At 46.0% G+C, this 13556-nt stretch overlaps 1 protein-coding gene across 4 annotated transcripts in view; it reads right to left on the bottom strand.

Annotated features, from left to right (window-relative positions):
• Positions 1-13556, bottom strand: part of Eef2k (eukaryotic elongation factor 2 kinase) — a 59992-nt gene that overhangs the window by 29368 nt on the left and 17068 nt on the right. The gene's annotated exons all lie outside the window — the stretch shown is intronic.

Here is a 13556-nt window from a genome sequence, read left to right as displayed (position 1 = left end):
GACCCAGAGAATTCTCATGGGCTTCGCCTAAAGATAGAAGTCACTGACATGTTAATTATATAATTCTTCACTTGCTGCCAAAAAGTTGAAAGTGAAAATAACACTTTTGAGGGATGAAGAGATGGTTCAGTGGTCAAGAGCATGTACTATCCTTGCAGAGGGCCTGAGTTTGGTTTGATGAACAGCCACATCCATATTACACAGATCACAGCCACCTGTAACTCCAGCTCCAAGGGATCTGTTGCCCTCTTCCTGCTTCTTCAGGCACTGAAGCCTGTGTGTGTGTACAAGTGTGTGTACACAGTTTTTTGAGCCAGGCAGTGGTGTAACGTGCCTTTAATCCCAGCACTCAGGAGGCAGAGGCAGGCGGATCTGTGTGAGTTTGAGGTCAGCCTGGTCTACAGGAGCTAGTTCCAGGATAGGCTCCAAAGCTACAGAGAAACCCGGTCTTGAAAAACAAACAAACAAACAAAAAAATTAATAAAATATGAGTGTTAGGTAGGCAGACATCTGTGAGTTTGGGGTCAGCTGGGCCATCACAGTTACAGGACACAGATAAGACCCTGTCTCAAAAAAATTAAAAAATAAAACATGATACTGGACTGGGAGTATAGCTCAGTGATAGGCTGCTTGCTTGGTATACACAAGGCCCTAGGTCTGGCCCCCAGAAACACTCCTTTCTCCCATTTAAACAAGTTTAAGCATTTTTTAGTGAGTGTCTGCCAGGACACTGCCTTCCTAATGCAGCACCACTGCAAACACTTTGTGCATACGGCAACCTGCTAAAGAGCTATAATGTGTGTGTGTGGGGGGGGGGCAAACCAACAACAAAACCCTCATTCCTTAACTTCACCCAGCAGCTCCTGCATCCAGGAACCAACCCCACAGAAAAAGAACTAAGCTCACTCTCACACTAATTCAAGATCCATCCTACGATCTAGCAAAAATGAACCCAACCTAAGCACAATGGGAAGGACTGCTTAAACACGTTCTTATCTTCATGCAGAAGGCTAAGGAAGCTAGGCATGGTGATACAATCTGGAGTCCCAGCCTTGGGAAGCTGAGGCAGGTGGATTACCAAGAGTTTGAGGTCAGCCTGGGTTACACAGAAAGTGTCAGGATGGACAGGAATACATAGATCTGGCTCAAAGCAAGGAAGAATGAGGAGGAGGAGGGAGAGAAGGGAAGGAAGAGGAAGAGGAGGGAGAGGAAGGAAGGTTGCTAAATGGCTTTGTGGTAGGTGCTTTGGTCTGAGTCCCTCAAGCCTCGTGTGTTGGAAACTCAATCCCTGAACTCCCATGTGGTTGGTATTTAGAGACGGGATCCTTGGGAGCCGACTAGGAGCAGAGGAGGCCAGGGAGATGGAGCCCCCTCCCAGCCCCATGATGATACCAGTGGTGTTATGAGATGAGAACAGGGTCAATACAGTCACCGTATCACATCCCGTGATGCCCTCTGCCATGCTATGACTCAGTCCGATGAGGCTCTCACCAGATGCCAGGAAGATACCAGATAGCGCTCTTGGACTACACAGGATCCGTTCTTATAAACTAAGTAAGTTTCTATTTAATAAGACTTTTTCAGTTAATTATTTGTCGTTGTCGTCTCCCCCGACCCTGCCACCCACCTTTTTCCTTTTGAGTCAGGGTTTCATAGTATAGTCCTGGCCGTTCTAGAATTCACTATGCAGATTAGGCTGGCCTCAAACTCACAAAGATCCTCCCGAGTGCTGCGATTAGAGGTGTGTGCAAGACACCCATCCAGCAACTATTCTTCACGAACTATCCGTTCTTGTTTGTGTTGTCACAGCAGCAGAAAACAGACCGACTCAGCAGCTTCCCATTTTAGCTGTCTTTAGTCTGTTGTATGCTTTGAGGAGACCAAAGCAGAAACTCCCCTGCCCTTTCTGAACCAATACGCTTAGTCCACGGCACTCTGAATCTCCAATACCCTTTCGCTCTCTTCCTGAGAAACCCAAATCTCTGCCCTAAAGGAACTTAAATCTTCGCTCCAGAATCACCAAGATCCAAAACTCCCTTCCAGACCTGTAGATCTTCCCCTCTGGGGAAGATAATTGGTAGGGGACTGGGCATCATCCGGGTGAGACAGGCCAGGATCAGGGAAGTGGCCGTCGAAGGACAGCAATTTCAGATCACCTCTGTACCACCAGTGTCCTTCAGTGCCCCAGCCATCCTTGGAAGAAGTCCAGCTTCCCAGGCCTCAGCAGAGCTGCCCAGTGCCCACCCTCCTAGCATGGACCCCCTCACTGGAAAGGAGCTAAGACCTCTCTCTCTCTCTCTCTCTCTCTCTCTCTCTCTCTCTCTCTCTCTCTCTCTCTCTCTCTCTCTCTCACACACACACACACACACAGAGAGAGAGAGAGAGAGAGAGAAAGAGACAGAGAGAAAAAAACACGCTTGAGCTCCCTTGCAAGAGGCTTTCCAATCTCTGCAAAGCCCATATTTTTTTTCTTTCAGTATGAAAGCTGATTTATGACTAATGAACCTACTAGGCCCTACAGAAAAGACCCCAGCAGCCACTGCCCGTGCATGCCTTCAGTGAGTTATATTCCATGCACTTTTAAAAATATGGTTGGAGCTGGGCGGTGGTGGCACATGCCTTTAATCCCAGCACTCAGGAGGCAGAGGCAGGCGAATCTCTGTGAGTTCGAGACCAGCCTGGTCTACAAGAGCTAGTTCCGGGACAGGCACCAAAGCTACAGATAGACCTTGTCTCAAAAAAAAAAAAAAAATGGTTGGAATCACACAGTGAATACACCGTTACATCCTTTTGGGGAAGCAGATATCTGGGACTTCATGCTTTAGTGGTCCTAACCACCACCCTCCCCACACTCCAAAAGGATCATCTGCTTCACGTGAAAACCACACACACTGCAGAATTCTGAATGAGAAAGTGGAATCCTCCCAACAGCCCTTCCTGGGCTGATGCTTGCTGCAGACATTGAACAAGTTTTCTCTGCCTTTGTTAAAAGACGTGCTTCAAGAGCAGCACACCCTGCTTCTCTTCTGAATCCTACTTTCTGCACGTAACTCTCGGTCTTCGACGGCCCTCTGGCTTGTGTGTATAGACCGCATCCTTCCCAGGGCCGTGGGATAGAGAACTGTGTAGGTATACCCTACTCATGTGCCCCCAGGAGATCCTACTTGGATGCCTTCCAGTCCGTCCCAGAACACACAGTGCTGACTCTAGTATTTTTGTCTCTATAACTCTGCATACTTGTGCAAGATCTCAGTAGGAGAAATTGTTGTTTCCTTTTTTCAATGTAATTGCTGAACCAGATTTAAAGTCTAGGGGCCTGGGAACCAGGTCAGTGTGGCAGAGTGCTTGGCCCTGGGTTCAGTCCTCAGCAGTGAAACAAAAAAATCAGAAATTGCCCCAGAATGTTCTTGTAAGTTATGATCCACGCAGCAGTAAATATGTCATTCAAGTTTTAATGGGAGATTATGTCAAGAAGTACAGAATTTACACATTTGCAACAGTACAGAGTAATAAACTATGTGAGTTTATTACTACAGAACTGGCTTGCGCTCATCTTTCCCCTCTTATGAATGACTCCCCGGCAGATATGCGGACATCCAAAATAGCTTCTGAATCTCAATCCCTGTACTTCAAAAGCCACATCACTGTCTTATATTCCAGCTGCTCATCTGTCTGTCTGGGGAGGTGGAGGCTGCCTGTCCTTCTGCGCACGTCTGTACCTGTGGAGACATGGTTCTCTGGCTGTGTCTGTCTTGAAGGATGACTCTACCACTGCCTACAGTACCAGCGACAAGGGCTGTCCCTCTGTGTGTGTGTGTGTGGGGGGGGCATGGATTATCAACAGAAGTCATCTGGCTAGACTCAGTAGCTCCAACCAAAACCATAGTTAAAGGGTTGGGGCTGCGGATAATCGGTACACTGCTTGCCTAGCACACACGAGGTCCCGAGTTCTATCCCCAATACCACTGAAAACACACACAAACGCAGATGAGGAAGAAAGTACTTTACAGGTGAGGAGTGGCATGAGGGCAGGGAAACAAAACTCTCCTTTTCCAAACTCAGGAATCATTCTACACCTCACCAGCTACAGATGGCTTTAACACAACTGACTGGTTTCTAAGACAGGGTCTCGCTACGTGAAGTTGGCCCCAAGCTCGCTATCTATCCTACTGCCTCAGTCTCTCATGGGCTGGGCATATAGGTGTCACCACCATACATAGCTGCAACTGGCTTTTCCTTTTTAAAGCACAGCATAAAAAGTCTACTACTGGGCTGGGGTGATAACTGAGCAGGAGCCACTACTGCCAATTCTGACGACCCGAGTTCGATCCCTGGGAGCCACCTGCTAGAAGGAGAGAAACAGCTCCCTCAAGTTGGCAAACTGTCTTCTCACCTCCACATTAATGCTAGGTACACACAAAATAAATAAATGAAAATTAAATTAAAAAAAAAAAAAGCCTGCTGGGTGGTGATGGCACAGGCCCGCCTACAGAGCGATTTTCAGGGTGGCTGTGGCTACAAAGAGAAACCTTGTTTTGAAAAACAAAACAAAAAAGAAACCTTGTCTTGAAAAACCAAAACAAACAAACAAACAAACAAATAAACGAATGAGATCTAGCACTAACATATTAACATATGGGCCCCTTAATCCTGGTCCCATCACTGCTGGCTTTGTGGAATTCATGCTTTTGTTGACAAGTAAGAATAAAGGTTTTGGGGACTGGTTCCCAATGTTTTCCATGGTCTCTACACACAGGACAGATACCCCCACCAGAAAGTAGCTCTTTGAGATGGCAATGCACATCAGAGGTGACTCCATTTGAGCTCACTGTCACTGCTGTGATATTTTACTATCAGGTCAGGAAAACTACCTTACAATGAGAACATACTCCAGGATTTTGTGTGTGTGTGTGTGTGTGTGTGTGTGTGTGTGTGTGTGTGTTGCTGGAGATTGAACTTAGGGTCTCATGCAAGCTAGGCAAGTATTCTACCAATGAACTATGGTCTCAGCCCTGAAAGTGTAAACCAAAGTCACTATTGTAAAGGAGTCTTTGTTGATACTGCTAGGGCCTCATACATGCTGGCACATGCTCTACCACTGAGTGACACTCCCAGCAGTTAGAGGATTCTTAAATCTCTACCAGCTCTAATAGTCTCTAGTTCAAATGATTTTAAATATCAGCTGCTGAGTAGGTGAGTTGATTTTGCAGGTTTGTCTTAAATGAGAGGAAAAGAGCCAGGAATCATAGCAGACAAACGTAGCTCCAGCTCCTTAGCAGGAGACTCCTGAGTTCAAAGGCAGCTAGTGCATGGCAAGTCCTTGTCTCAGAAAAGGGACAGAGAAGCTCAGAGATTAAGAGTACTAAGTACTCTCCCCGAGGTCTTGGGCTCAATTCTCAGCACCCACATTGGTAGCTCACACCCATCTGTGACTCCAGTTTAAGAGGATCCAATGTTCTTTTTAGACTTCTGCAGGCATGGCATGAATATGGTGCAGATGTACAATAGACAAAACACCCATACACATAAATAACATAAAGCTTAGAGGGCCGAGGAGAGATGGCTCAATGGGTGGAGAAGGTACTTGACCCCAAGCCTGACAATGTAGGTTCAATCTCTGGGACCCACACTGTAGAAGGGGAAAACAGATTCCCACAAACTATCCTCTGGCCTCCACATGCGTGTGATGACAGAACACCCAAGCCCACACACATATGCACACAGAGCACACCCAAGACCACACACACACACACACACACACACAGAGCACACCCAAGACCACAAACACACACACACACACACAGAGCACACCCAAGCCCCCCCCACACAGAGCACACTCAAGTCCACACACACACACACACACAGAGCACACCCAAGTCCCCCCCCACACACACACAGAGCACACCCAAGCCCACACAGAGCAAAGCTAAAAAGGGAATAGAGAGGGTTGATTCTTCTAAGTCAAAGAATACAAAATAAAATAAACAGAATCTCAACAATATAAACACATTTCCTGGAAGATGCAGGGGGTAACACTAGAAAGAATGTAGTGTCTTTGAGGCTCTTGGTACAAGTGACAATGGTGTTAGGTTTTTTGTTCTTGTTTTGGTTTGGTTTTTGAGACAGAATCTCGTGTAATCCAGGCTAAGCTCAAACTTGTTATAGTCCAGGATGACCTTAAACTTCTGACCATCCCATCTCTACCTCCCCAACTGCTGGGATTACAGTGTACACCACCACACTGGGTTAATGCAGGGCTTGAAGCCAGGACTTTACGGGTGCTGGGCAAGTACTCTGCCTTCTGAGTTACAGCTATAGCCTTTGTTTTAACATTATTATTATTTCCATGATCACAGCAATTGTAGCCTTTTAGGAAGCATCCAGGGACCAAACGAGCTCTCCTTCAATGACCAACTGTTCCATTATAAATGTTTTGTCTCTCTGTTGTTCTGGAGAGCCCAAGAAATACAATTTGGAGTCAGGCTTTCCTTCCTGGAGGAAACAGAGGTTTCATACCAAACTTCATGGGAAAACACAAAAAGCAGGAAGAAGTGAAGGATCAGAGCCAAGCACAGATGGGAGGAGACCCACAGTGCTGTGTGGCTGCCTCACACCATGCCACACGCACTCAGCAGCTTTCTGTGTTCATCCGTGGATTCCAGCACTCCACACGCACTCAGCAGCTTACATATTCATCCGTGGACTCCAACACTCCATATAGCCATGAAATATTGGAGACCATCAAAGCAACACACAAATCCCAAGAAACCGAAGTAACTACAATATTAAAGCACATCCATGTGACAGGCCACCACAGAGCAGAAAGGTGACTTTTTCTTCTTCCAGTACTGGGGATTGAACCTGGGGCTTCCTGTGTGCTAGGGAAGCATTCTGCCACTGAACTATATCCCTAGCCTTCTCTCTGTGTGTGCTCACCCAAGCCTGCCAATAGGAGTGTGATTCCCGGGACCCATGTGGTTGGTAGAAGGGGAGAACTGAGTCAAGTTATTCTCTGACCTCATACCTGTGCCACAGAGTGTGTGCCCTCCCCTACAATATATACACACAAATATATATAAACAAATATGCATGTTTATATATAAACAATGTTTAAAGAGTAAAATAATTGAATGTTGTCGCAGATGCCTTTAATTCCATCACTCAAAAGGCTGTGAGTTCAAGGACAGCTTGGTTTACATAGCAAGCTCATAGCCAGTCAATGGTACATAGAGAGGTCCTGTCTCAGGATAAAGCAATCAATCAAACCAAAAATCCATAAGAAAATTCTATTTGCAAAAGTAGCTCAACTGTAACTTTCGGGGTTCAAAGCCCTGGTTAGGAAGAAAGGTAAAGATGGGAATAATAAAAATCAAGGCAGCAGCATTCACTGGGGAGAAAATGGGTAACTAACACTGGGGTGACATAACACTGGGGTGACACCGGGCCTCTTGGGAGCCCTGCCCAGACAGCTTTCTACTGGCATCTCATGGCAATTTGGGAGGACAGAGAGATAAGTGGGAGAGGTCCAGCTTCACAGAACAGAAAAACTTTGGATATGTGGAAAGGAAGCTTTGCCCTGGCTGGCAAAGAGAGTTAAACACGGCTACTATGAGACCTTCTTAGGCCACCCCTCAGAATGGATTTATTTTTTTTTTTAAAGATTTATTTTATTTTTTTTAACTTTATTTTATGTGTATTGGTGTGAAGGTGTCAGACAGTTGTGAGCTGCCATGTGGGTGCTGGGAATTGAACCCGGGTCCTTGAGAAGAGCAGTCAGTGCTCTTAACTGCTGAGCCATCTCTCCAGCCCCTCAGAATGGATTTATGCATACAAAGTGTCTATGGGACAACAAGATGGCTGGGGGGGGGGGAGGTATAAAAGGCATTTGCCATCCACCTTGATGACCCAAGTTTGATCTTAGGATCCCTCTTTCTACCAATTCCTGCAAGCTGTCCTCCGACTTCTTTATGCATAGTGTGATACACAAATAAACAAAAATTTCTTCAGTCTAGAAAAGGGCAACTCACGGACACAGAGAGTAGATTAGTGGTCCCGAGGGCTGGGTAGAGCAGAGAGATGTAAGTGGTGCCAAAGAGGTACAGCTTTCGACAAAGCTAGACACTGAAGCTGTATGGCATGTGGGTTATATTTTCATAAAATTGCTAGGAAAAAAAATGAAACTAAGAGAAAGCAGGGGAGGGAGAAGCCCTTGTCAATCAACACCCTTGCACACTGCACCAAACCATTTCTGCACATTCCTCGGTAAGCGTGAGCCCCTGCAGTAGGGTTACAACCTTCTTAAACTCCTCCTGTGGGGCACCCCATGTCACCAGACAGCTTCTCTTCCTATGCCAACAGGACTCTTTTTCAACTGGCCAACAGGCTTTCATCTTGCAGGAGATCAAAGCGTCTTAGGTATCCCTTCTTTTTATTATTTTAAGATGCTAGAGACTGAACCCAGGTCGTTAGGCTCACTAGGAAAACACTCTAGCCACTGAGCCACCGATCAAGCCAGACCAGGCTTTGCTTTCTGACTGCATTCTCAAAGCACAAAAAACAGTTAACTGCCTCTGGCTTACTTCCTATGGTCATGGGTCTGAAGCCTGAGGTGCCAGGGTGGAGCCTCATAGGCTCAGGAGGCAGGGACACGTCTCCGCTCAGTGAGTCATCACACCTTGGCTCTGCAGTCTGCATTCTGGAGTGACTAGTTTTTTTGTGTTTTTAAACCAAGCTGTTAGAACATTAACAGCATGAACGGCACTTACGCAACTGAAGATGGGATGTGGGAAGCCAGGTACCCCATACAGCAGGGCAGTTTGTTGGTGCAATCAGCCATAACCACAAGATTTTAAATTCCAGGTTCTGCCCAAGCCACTCCATTGCTAGTTAGTACATTCTCGGGCAAGTGTATCCCCACACAGGCAAAGCCATATGTACAAGGAAACACTGTCCTCCAATGAGATGAAATTCAGCTTTTAAAGACAACAAACAAACAAATGAAAGATCGTATGCACAAGGCCCTGGGCTTGATCCCAAACAATGAAAAAAAAAAAAAACTGACAAAATACAGTGAGATCCAAACTGCAGTCATCAACAGCACCACTCTGAGACAGGATTTCCAGGGAGGGAACACAGTCCTGTCGCTTTGCAGGAACACGACTTCAATTTACCATCTGGCAAACTGCCCACTGTCTGGGGCTATCGGGATCACTGTGTACACCGTACTGAGTAAGCCACGTACAGCAGAGCCTGCCCAGACCACAGCCAAGCTACGGAAGCTAGAGTTCACGTCAGCTCCCAAGGGGATAAGGGATGATGGATAAGGGTGGAAACCAGCTTGAAACATCTCCACGAAAACTAAAGGAAGAAAATCAGGGCGTGTGAACATACCCTGGCTAAGCAACAGACCTTTCTGGAGAGCATACTCTGTGCCGAGATGGGGGGGAGGGGCACGCACATTTTCACTTGTCAACAGTTCAGATTTGCTTTATCTGTACATATATTAAGCAAGATTATGTATATTATAAAGATTTACTTTTTGAGTTTATATATGTAAGAGCTGCAGAGACAGGCTCAACAGTTAAGATCACTCGCTGCACTTGCAATGGACCCATGTTTGATCCCCAGCATGCGTATGGCAGCTCAAAACTAGCTTGAAGCCGGGCGGTGGTGGTGCAGACCTTTAATCCCAGCACTTGGGAGGCAGAGGCAGGGGGATCGCTGTGAGTTCGAGGCCAGCCTGGTCTACAAGGGCTAGTTCCAGGACAGGCTCCAGAGCTACAGAGTAGCTGTCTTGAAAAACCAAAACAAACAAACAAACAAAACTAAAACTAGCTTGAGTTCTAAGGGATCCAACACCCTCTTCTATCCTCTGGGTGTGCCAGGCACAGAAGTGACGTACAGACATACATACATATGAAATTTAAAAAATAAAGTTTATATATGTGAATCTGCCATACATAAAATACATTTACATATATTTATATAGTTTGTGAAAATAACTGCACTTATATTTAAAGACTGTATTATGTATGCTATTTGCAGTAAGGGGGAAGAAATTCATCAACAGTTTTCTCAAAGGGTTGGGGTTGTTGCTCAACTGCCCTGGAATCTATAAGTCTTTGGGTTCCGATCCTGAGCACTGCAAGAAAAAACCAGTCCTTCCAAAAGGGCTGAGCAGGGCTGGTGAGACAGCCAAGTGGGCAAGGTTGTGCTTCTCACGCAAGCAAAATAATTCCTGGATCTCACAGGTGGAAGGACAGAACAAACTGCTTCTTATTTATATATAAGTTAAAGGAATGGTGGGGGTTATCGATAGCCCCCAGCCTGCAGTGAGAAGATAATTCATGGGGAGATGCTGTGCTTTCAGATTATCTAAACAATGAACTCCAAAGAATTAAAATTTCCCAGGAATCCCATGCTGGGAAAAGGGAAAGGTTAAACTCCAGGTGCCAGCCGGGGGAGGGGCTGCTTCCCAGGAAGAGAGTTCACACAGCTCTGACATCAGATCAGCTTGATGAGACACAGTGGGCCAGTGACGGGAGGGGCGACCCTTGACCTGACCAGGACTGCTCAGTTATGCCTACCTCTTGCCTTCTGTTTAAACCCAGCCTCATTTGCCAGAGCCGCAGAGGCAGACTTGGGGGCCGCTGAACCTCTAATTTGTTCCTCTGTACTGTGTGGCTGCACAGAGTGACTATCTTTCCTTGGCTTTTTGTTAATACTTTTCTTTCTAACTGGTGTATTGAGAATGGATTGTGGCTTAGCCTAACCTGTCGAGCTCATGAGACAGTGTGTGGTGCTGGAGATGAAACCCAGGGCTGAGACGTACTAGGAACGCATTCTTCCTTTGAGCCATCTCCCCAGGCCCTGGAATATTTACCAATTTTTTAAAGTACAATTACCTAACAACATCACTCATTTTAGTGTGGAAATGTCTTTGTTAGAATCACAACGAGCCATTTAAAGAGATCTTTGCATGGGCTTTGGAGCTGTTTGCATACTGAGCCCTTCTAGCTGTCGCTGGGGATGGAAGCTGGGAAAAGAGGGAGTTCGGGGTATTGGTAGTATGCTCCAAAGCTGCCTCTCCATGGCAAGCAAGATAAACTGGAACCTGCCCTTCAGGATCCCCACAGACCCAGAGGAGACTGAGTTATTTCTGGAGTTAGGAGATGGAGAACAAGATAAGCTAGAACTCCAGCCTGGGAAGGAAAAAAAAAAAACCAACCTAACCCAGTGTCTGTAATAACTAAAATTATTAATTTTCTCAGACAAATTCTGAAGGCATGGAGGATGGCTTTAATATTAAATCTCAATGTAGCAACAGGTATTTTGTTTATAGTGCTAAGTCACTGTCTGTGAAGACCAAATTAAACAAGGATAACTGCACTGTGTTTTCACCCCCCCCCCCCCCGTATTAGACAAAGCCCAGTAACGCTCACCTTCCTCCCTCTCCTTTGCAACTGCACTGCCAGGGTGTGCAGAGCCCCTAAGACAAACGCGCTCTTCCTCAGCCAAACCCTAAGATAATGACTTTCTGAGCAAAACAAATAAAGAACTACATTTGACATCGCAAATCTCACCTAGCCGAGTGTGGTAGCATAAGCCTTTAGTGCCAGCAATCAGGAGGCAGAGTCAGATGGATCTCTGAGTTAGAGGCAAGCCTGGTGTTCAGAGTGAGTTCAAGGACAGCCAGGGCTACAGAGAAAAACCTGTCTCAATAATAATAATAATAATAATAATAATAAATAAAAAACAAATTCCCTCACCTTTAACATGTAACATGTTATTAAAGTACTTTTAAAAATTAGATAAATACAGATTTTGAGGCAGTCTAGAAAGACAGGGAAACTGTGGGACATGGGAAGGGAAAGAAGCTCTCACTTAGGAGTTAGGGTAAGATAAAGTCACTCAGGACGGTTGGTAATGGTGCACACCTTTAATCCCAGCACTTGGGAGGCAGAGGAAAACAGATCTCTTTGAGTTCGAGACCAGCCTGGTCTACAGAGGGAGTTCCAGGGCAATGAGGGCTGTTATACAGGGAAACCCTGTCTCGGAAAAACAAAAAACCAAACCAAAACAAAAAAATAAAGCCACTCATCAACTGAGAGCCATGAACCTCCACCCCCAAAATAAACATTTCCTATACAAGTTGATCACAGAGTTAATTTTTCTTCCTTAGATTTTTGTTGTTGTTGTTGTTTTTGTTTGTTTTTCGTGTCAGGATTTCTCTGTGTAGCTTTGGTGTCTGTCCTGGAACTAGCTCTTTTAGACCAGGCTGGCCTCCAACTCACAGAGATCTGCCTGCCTCTGCCTCCTGAGTGCTGGCTGGGATTAAAGGCGTGCGCCACCACCACCCAGCCTCCATAGATATTTTATATTAACAATGATTGCAGAGAACCTTGGGTAGTGCCTCCATTCCTCCCCCAACCATCACCTAAAGATCCCCAATAAAACTTTGTTTACAAAGATGCTTGTCTTCTGTACCCCTGTGAGACATTTCTACATTACCAGCTGTAATCCTGCCGGTACCCCTCAGGGAACACCCAGGGACCTCCAATTCTCGGCAACCCTTCAAACCTCACCAAAATCCAACATATGATGACTGTTGTAAAAAAAATGCACAAAACAAACAAACAAAAAACCAAAACCGGGAGCTGAGCAGCTGATGCCTGCAGCAGGGTGTGCACCCCATCTGTCCATCTGATCTGTTCTAAGAAGCACACCCACACGCATGCTCTCAGTGGTGTCTTGTCTGTCCTGAGCACCTCTCTTTCTCTCAACCCTTCTGCTGAAGCCTACGTTCAATTCTCTTGACTGGGTCTGGGGATAGGGCTCAGAGACAAAGTGTAGGAGAGCTAGAGCTGGATCCCCAGCACCCACGTCAAAAACCATGCAGGCATGGCTACCACCTATAATCCCAAAACTCAGGATCCTCAGGGCCACCGGGCTAGTCAGAAATCAGCAGACTCAGCCGGGCAGTGGTGGCTCATGCCTTTAATCCCAGCACTCAGGAGGCAGAGGCAGGCGGATCTCTGTGAGTTCGAGACCAGCCTGGTCTACAAGAGCGAGTTCCAGGACAGGCTCCAAAGCTACAGAGAAACCCTGTCTCGAAAAACCAAAAAAAAAAAAAAAAAAAAAAAAAATCAGCAGACTCCATAAAGAGACCCTGCCTCAATAGACAAAGCGGCCAGTGATGGAGGAAGACCTCAACTTCTGGTGTTCACACACTACACACACATATAATCACACACATGTGCTGGGCAGTGGTGACACGTGCCTTTAATTCTAGCATACCGGAGGCAGAAGACAGGCGGATCTCTGCGAGTTCAAAGCCAGCCTGGTTTACAGGGTGAGTTCCCGGACATTCAGGGCTGTTATACAGAGAAACCCTGTCTCGAAAACAACAACAACAACAAAAATCACACACATGAGAACATGTATACCGCACATATATATATACAAAACAAAACAAAAAACCCTTTATTAAACCCCAACTTTTCTGACATGGTGGGGGCACACACCTTTAATCCAACACAGGGAAAGGCAGAAGCAGT

This window comes from Arvicola amphibius, chromosome 1 (genome assembly GCF_903992535.2).
Source record: "Arvicola amphibius chromosome 1, mArvAmp1.2, whole genome shotgun sequence".
Taxonomy (NCBI): domain Eukaryota; kingdom Metazoa; phylum Chordata; class Mammalia; order Rodentia; family Cricetidae; genus Arvicola; species Arvicola amphibius.
Note: the sequence above shows the minus strand (reverse complement) of the source record. Positions and strands in the feature narration are given on the sequence as shown.